Source organism: Elaeis guineensis, chromosome 11 (assembly GCF_000442705.2).
Source record: "Elaeis guineensis isolate ETL-2024a chromosome 11, EG11, whole genome shotgun sequence".
Taxonomy (NCBI): Eukaryota; Viridiplantae; Streptophyta; class Magnoliopsida; order Arecales; family Arecaceae; genus Elaeis; species Elaeis guineensis.
In genome coordinates, this window is record NC_026003.2 from 106,723,865 (window position 1) to 106,732,078 (window position 8,214).

The window sequence follows — 8,214 nt, forward strand, 5'->3', positions numbered from 1 at the left end:
CTCGACTGGATGCTAACCCAATTGCAAAGAATAATAAAGATAACAATCATCCAAATAGAGTTTGGAGTGATCTAGGTCGAGAGAATCCCAAACAAGTCAAGAACGTTACAAGTGAAGGAGTGGAAAGGTAACCAAAGACCGGCCCGAAATGTTCCTCATAAAGGCCGACTCGGTCCTCCGAAGTCAAGAAGATACGATCTTGCCAACTCAAAACTTCGAGTCGAAAAGTAAAAAAGATAGAATACTGAGATCGAAATCTTTGAAGATCGACTTTAGTGATAGACGTCTCCTCACTTTTTGGACCAAAGAAGTCTCTGAATCTTCGTATAGGACTTTCTGGCCTATGCAGTTTGAAATCTTGGTGCCTAGATGAGGAGGCATCCCCAGCAATAGTCTGAGGACTCTTCTCAGACTCAGATCGGGAAGGAGGCAGTCAAGAACCCCTACTATCTCAATGGCTTTCATCCTGTTCCACATCGAAGACATCTTGAAGAAAAAAGGGCCAAAAGGAAAGAAAGAAGCAAAGCGACTAAAGCAAAGGAAAAGATAAGAAAACCAATCGAGAAAAGAGATTTTGGATGGAACAAGCTCCCCAAAGAACCAGTATCGAAGAAGGAGATGGAGTGCACAGCGATAGAGAAACATCCGATGGAGTGGAAGTTGGGATACTGGGAGCAATTAACGATCGAAAAAATGAGACTAGCAGGGTAGCAAGCCTTTATATATTGTTTGCTGATGGTTCAGATTGAACCCTCGAGCTGATAGATCTTTGCTACATGTCTTAGATCAAAGCTGGCCGATTAAGCGCTCTTCGACACACCATCATTCTGATTTGGCCATGCAAACCGATCCGCATGAAATAGCTCCAGGCAAATCGACTCCTCTGACATGTGGCAGCCTCCGATAGGTTAACCCATAACCGTCGATTCCCAACCTTCAAAGTCAAAATAATAATCTACCTCGAGCTGCCCATCCCTCATAAATCCTTCGAGATCCATGAGCATCGAATCTTCTCAAATAATTAAGACACGATTCACAAGCTGACTGTCAAATCGATATTAGGATTCACGAAGCGATATGACAGTTTGCCTAAAGACTAGATAACTTGGATTCACTAACTCGAACATGCACCGAGGATGTATCCTAACGACTACTACTTTCTTTATCCGAAGTTGCCACTTCAAGCTAGAAAGTAGGGGGCAAGTATTACAGGATCATACTTTTTTGGCCATTATCCTCAAGACTCATCCTTGGATATCCTTTTGGATCAGTTGAAAATACCGAGGTGGACTCCAGATGACAAACATCATCTAGATGTCCTAAAAGAAGACAACTTCCTCAAACTTAGTCCTCAGACATCATCATCGGTCATATGACAAAGACAATGATCTACTACCATCAAACTGATGGTTAGACTATTGCCGATGACCCCAGCCGATGACTCATAAAGACCACTATGAGGAGCTAGGTCGAAATGAATTCACCAGCTTCCATCCAAACCTGGGCTTGGGGGCCCGCCGACCACATGGTCAGCATCTCGCCAACCACACGAGATGAGGTTCCATGACTGATACCAATACAAACACGTCTGAGCTGAGGCCTCGATTGTGTGCCAACCTCAAACCACCAACTTATTGAGCTACATGGGCTACCATTTGGAATCTTTCAATAAATTATCAAAATATAGCCACTACCCATAATTAACAATCTCTGATTTATAGGTTAGTGGGTAGACTTCCTATCCTAGCGGCTTGATAGATCGTAGCCTATTGGGTTCAGATATACTGGCCTGCAACTCTACCTCTACATAAAAAAGTAATAAGGAGACCATGGGAGTAAGCTCTACTCTGAGGGGAGAATAGATCCTTAGCACCCACTCCCTTCTCTCTCTCTCTCTCTCCCTCTCTTTTTTATTGTTCTCGAGCTCGGCTAAGTTAGGCATCGGAGGGTCTCTCGCTGGAGAACCCTCGGCGTGTGTGAACTTCTTTTGTAAGTCTCTTTTGGCATCCTAATTTTCAGATCAGCATCCATCCTCGGCCATATCAGCTTCAACCAGAGTCTTGTGGCAACAATTCCAATCTTCTTTATCATTAAGGACTCATTTGGTTCATAGGAAGTGAAGGTTAAAAGTGACAATTCCAGAAAGTGAAGGAGAGTTCTCTAATTTGGTTGAAATTTTAAGAAGAGAGATAATGAAAAAAGTTCTTTTCATATTTCATGAAAAATAAAAATTCATAGGAGAAGTAGGTTTTGGAATTTTTCATTGGATAAAAATTTATAATCCTTTTATTATTCTAAAAATATCTTTTTAAAATCTACGGCTGAAATTTTGTAATTTATCAATAGATGGTTACGATGAAATATTGAAAAATAATATATACCAATGTCTCCATTTCTCCTCTTACAAAATTAATATAATATTATATTAATATTATCCTAATATTTATATTAATATAATATAATATTTATAATATATTAATATTATTTTAATATTATATTGATATAATATTATATTTAATATCATATTTATATCTATATTAATAAATTTTTTATATTAAAATATTAATATAATATTAATACATATATATTAGTATTATATTAATATAATAAATTATTATGATCTAATATTATAATATAATATAATTATATTAATATTAATATAATATAATATTATTATTTATACAAAGTTTGCAGGTAAAAAGATACGATCTTATATTTTTTAAGAATATAATAATTATTTTATATAAATTTTTTGAGAAAATATATGCTCAACTAAATATAAGCTGTCCTGAAATAAATTATTTTTATATGATCAACTAAATATACTACATATTCTCGTGAAGTAATTTTTTTGGTAAGTTACTTGTTGAGAAATAAAAAATAATTTTTAAAAAATAATTTTTTTAATTTTTATTTTATTTTTTTATGAACCAAACTTAATCCTAAGCGGCCAATGATCCAGCTATTTTTCTTTCAACGATGAAGTTTATCCCCCACCATCTCGCTGATAAATTCTGATCCTATTATTTTCGGATCACATATAGTGTTCAGGCTTAGCCTCAATTAGATTTATTTGTTTTAATAAATTTGTTGACTCACGCAGTCACGCTGCTAATGCACATTAGTCTCCTCGTTACTCCAAAAAAGAAACTTCTATATCCTTGATCACGGGCAAAATGAACTCTGTAAGAACACCGACCGAAGGAAGAAGAGTCCCAAGCGCAGGAGAAGAGGAGCGATGAAGCCCACACCGATGTCGTATCTATACGAGCATATGAACGCGATGGAGGAGGGAGCATGCCTGGCGGTGGGGATGGAGGTGGACGACGCCGACCCCGTCGATGTCCTCGGCGAGATCGAGCGTCCCCCGATCGACGCCGACTTCTTCAACTCCTTTGAGGACGACTTCGACGACTCCGACGTCTGACCGCAGTGCCGGTATGTCTCTTGTTCTTACTCATTCCTTTCTTCCATTTTCATTGTCGATTGGGAACTTAGGGTTTTTGGAAATCGTGATTGACGCATGGCGACTCGATTCTAGGTTTTTTTTTTTCCTTCTACTTTGTTTGAAAGATTAGTTTTTGGGGTTTGCAATTAAAAAGGACGGATTTCGTGGTTTATAGTGAAGCATTACCTAATTACTCTATGTATAACTGCAAATTTTGGATGTGAATGGTTTTGAAGTTTGGTTTCTGATGAGAAGATATTTGGTGAACAAGAGTGCGAGTTTGAATGATTTCGTGATTATTGCTTCAGATTTACAACATGATTCATTACGTAATGCTCTTTTAAACTGTGGTGTATGTGCCCTGTAACTTGAGGGCAAATCTACCAAGCTCAATGCGTGATTCTGTATGCTGTCGAAGATAAACTGGTATTGCTTGCAGGCTGGATGAAAGCCCAGCTACTATATCTATGTGATATTACCCACATTGGCAAGGATATGTGAAGAAGAGCTGATGAAAAGATGGGTTTTTTGGGTTACTAGAAATCACCTTTTAGATGGATCGCAGTATATTGAAAATTCCAAGGATAGCAGGATTAATGGCTTCCATGATCCCTCCTACTTCCCTTTCGTAATTCCTCTCCTTGGTGGAGATGTGGAGATATCACGCATGTGTGGTAGCCAGGCATCCAAACAAACCCTCATATTGTATTAAGAACCTCATCTATTTTAGTATGGTTTCAAATGAAAACTTCACAATTTTCTGTTGCTTTGGTTGTTCTATGTTAGTGCCCCTTTTGTATGGTGATAATGAACTTTGGTTGTTCTATCTAATGCTTCCATAGTGCTAGAACCATGTGCCTCGTAATTCTCTTCTCCTTGATAGAATTCATAGATTTTTTGGAGAAGGGAAAATGTACAAGTTTTTGGAAGAAGGGAAAATGTATTTGTGTTAATTGTTTCTGTTGATGCGAGAAATCGTCCGACGTTGGGACACTGGAGTTGATGACAAGGTGGGTCTTCTGGGCACGCGATCTGCAAAAAAGTCCAAATCGGAGGTGGTTCCGATGAGGATCCTCCGATGCTTAAGTCAAAACCTCTTTCAATAGAAAGAGGAGAGTGAGAAGCAGAGTTGTTGCGTACTTTTTTTAGAAGTACTCTTTTATGGCAAAAAGTTGGAACTTCAGTTGACAAGTTAGTTGGTACGATTCTGCACGATCAGGACGTGATTTGTTGGGCACGAGATTGTTGCTCGATATTTTCGGGATATGACATTTGTAGTTGCCTTATCAGTCCAGCGACAACTGTTGCCTGTCGGGTGTTGTATTTTAAATAGAACTGTCAATCTGAGTACTGTAGAGGCGTGGATTGGTCGGCGACGACTAAGGGTCGGTCTCCTCGTGCCATCGTCAAGATCTGCTCCGTAACGCATGAGTGGTTGGCCGACGAGGAGTCATCGATGATGATGTGCAGAGGTCGTCAAGTCGTTATCGACGAGCAAGGCTCTAGTCGGACGGTTGCGGACGATCAATCGGCGAAAGTAGTTATCGATCTCGAATCGTCAGAAAAGATTATGGCCGACCTTGGATTATCGAAGACTCCTATTGATGGACCTGCTGGACAGTCATTTTGTGCTCTGGGTCTTTTCATAAATTTGATCTATATGAAATTTTTTCGAACACATGCCCCCTACTCTCGAGTCCGACTTCAGTCGGATGGAGTACACCTGTCATTTTTGGGCTGATAATGTGAAAAGGGCTCAGTGACTGATGGGACGTGTATGACTTTTCGAGACAGGCTTGAGGTTGCATGACTTAAGTCATCATGACAAAATTAAATGTCCGTCACTTCACTATCTGCTTTTGAATAGTGATGCCGATTTGTGTAACCAACAGCAGCGACTGGTCCAAAAACGACAGGTGTACTCTCTTCGTCCGACTGAAATCAGACTCGAGAGTAGGAGGACATGTGTTAGAAAAAATTCTGTACGGACTAAATTTATGAAAAAGCCTAGAGCTCAAAATGACTGTGTCTAGTAGGTCCATCAACGGGGGTCTCAGACGACCCAAGATCGGCCACCACCTTCTTTGATGATTCGAGGTTGGCAACTACTTTCGCCGATTGGTCGTCCGTGACCGTCCGACTAGAGCCTTGCTCATTGACAGTAATTTGACAACCTCTGCACATCATCATCGATGACTCCTCGTTAGCCGACCACTCATGCATTATGAAGCAGATCTTGACGATGGCACGAGGCAATCGATCTTTAGTTGTCGCCGACCAGTCCACGTCTTTATAGTACTTAGATTGATAGTTCCATTTAAAACGCGACACCCACCAGGCAATAGCTGTCATTGGATTGATAAGGCAACCGCAAACGCCAAATCCCGAAAATATTGAGCGACAATCTTGTGCCCAACGAATCACATCCTGATCGTGCGGGATCGTGTCAACTAACTTGCCAACTGAAGCTCCAACTCTCCGTCATAAAAAAGGACTCCCGAAAAAGATACATAACAACTCTGTCTCTCACACTCTTTCTGTTGAATGAGATTTTGACTTGAGCATCGGAGGATCTTTGTCGGAGCCACCTCCAGTTTGAACTTTTTGCAGGTTGTGCGTCCAGGAGGCCCACCTTGTCATCAACTCCAGTGCCCGGACATCGGGTGATTTCTCGAATCAACAGTTTCTTTTTTCATTTGAGGTGCACTTTTGAGCTACAGTCCTTGTAACAAGATTCTAAATCCTTGGAAGTTTGCTTCTTAGCTGCTTGGGTCATATCATCTTATACGTGGGATCATGTTATAGTACACAAGTTTGGCCCTATTTTCCAGTTTTGTATTGAAATCTTGGCCAGGGAAACTTGAGTTGGTAGAGTGCTCATCATAAGCTCACAACTCAGGATGGAATCCAAAGAACCCATGCACTAACATTCTATATACTAATATATTTACAAATTTGAATAAAGATGAAAGAAACATTGGAATAACACATGATACATTCATGTTTTCCATGTATACATTTACTATATTATAACAAATTTTCAAGTATCAATGCCCTGCATTCTGGATCATGCTGAAACAAGAAAAGATTTTTTTTTGGTTCCGGAAAATTACTCTTTTTAACTAAAAATATCAAAGAAAGGATTAAACAGTTTCCAGCTGGGTGTCAGTACTAGTCCAGCATTGTACATCTTTCCTGGCACGATCAATCCTTGAAACCATGATAATAAGTTCCTGAGTCACTATGTTATAATTAAATTTGTTGTTCCCATGCATTGTGATAGATGGGTTATAGAAACGCTATCTAGGGCAAACTAGACATATGCTGTCAAAGCAAGTATAGCCCAGAACATCTCATGATAGATAAAAACCTATAATGCTCTACTGACTAAAGGACTGACATGCAATTGTCATAGTGGCCAAGGATGATGGAAATGACATCATTGATTAAACTACCTGCTATGGAAAATATTGAAATTGAATCCTAGGTGATAGAAGATGCAAAGTGGGTTTAGAGATGAAACAATATTTGAGTATTTAGTGGACTGGTGTTTGAGATGATATCATTTTCTTCTTCTCAGCAGCAAATGTTAGGAGGATGGATTTTAGCTTTTATTCTTGAATGAATTTGAGACTAATTTGGCGTTGGATTATCCTAGATTCACCATTTATTAGACAACCATGGATTATTATCAATAAGAAACTAGTAACTCATTACAAGAGGGTTCCTATGTAGGATGTAACATGTGATGCTGCTTGTCATGTTACTATCACTATAGAAAATGGCCTGTAACATGTTCCTAAATAACAAGTGTTTCCCATTTTGAGCCTTCATACATTGGATCTTAAAAGGCGAAGACTTATCAACACCAGAAGAATAGTTAAGTTTGAACAATGCCTTATTGAGGAAAATGGCCAGGTACTTTATCTAAATTTTAATATGGATAAGATCTTTAGTTGAATTTACATTCTTTGTTCTCCTCAGGCCATTTTACACTTCCTATTTGGTCGCATAACCTTGTTTGGCTACACAACTCTTACTGATTTATCTTTTGTTGTACTTACAGACGAAAGCTTGATGGGGAAAGCTCTTTACAAGGAGGCTTTGTGAATATATGTTGCTGTAAACTTCTGTATGTCTGGGTTTCTTGTCACTATTTTCTGCCAAATGTTAGAATCATTGAAACCCTGGAACCACCTTTTGCATAGTTGTTGGACTTCAAAGGGTTTGAACCTGTGAAAGCTTAATAATTTGGTTTCAGCTCTGGCTTTGAGTTTATACCTTGCTTTTGCTGGTACATGTGCTGACGAATTTGAAGTGAATATAAACCATCTAATTTGGTTTACATCTTCAAGCATAGGCAGCAGCAAACATGCTATTGGAATACTCTAAAAGGTTGTTTTTTGAAGTCATTACTCTCTGTTCTGTTAGTAAGGTGTAAGGTGCTGGAAGGGCATTCAACTTTGTTTGATTAATTTTTATCTCTTCAGGAGAAAAAAAACTTTGTTTGATTAATTTATGGAGGGTGTCTGCCTGAATTCCTTAGTTGATCATGAAATAACGTTATTATTGCATTAAAATCCCTAGAAAACTTGAGGAGGCGGAGATGTGTGTGTGTGTGTGTGTAATGAAGTGTTGAGTTAGAAATATATGTTAGGATTATCAATACCAGGTAAGCTGTGGAAGGCTGAGCAGTTAAGGATAACTTGTAGGTATCATACCTGAAGGTTGAGAAGCAAAGAAACGAATCAAACAAATTTAAATCT

At 38.8% G+C, this 8,214-nt stretch overlaps 1 long non-coding RNA gene across 1 annotated transcript; it reads left to right on the plus strand.

The window, feature by feature from the left end:
- Positions 1 to 3,210: 3,210 nt before the first annotated feature.
- LOC105053672 (uncharacterized) lies at positions 3,211 to 7,726 on the plus strand. The gene is made up of 2 exons (XR_833495.4): positions 3,211 to 3,438; positions 7,515 to 7,726. It is a non-coding gene; the product is annotated as an uncharacterized lncRNA (long non-coding RNA).
- The last annotated feature ends 488 nt before the right edge of the window (positions 7,727 to 8,214 follow it).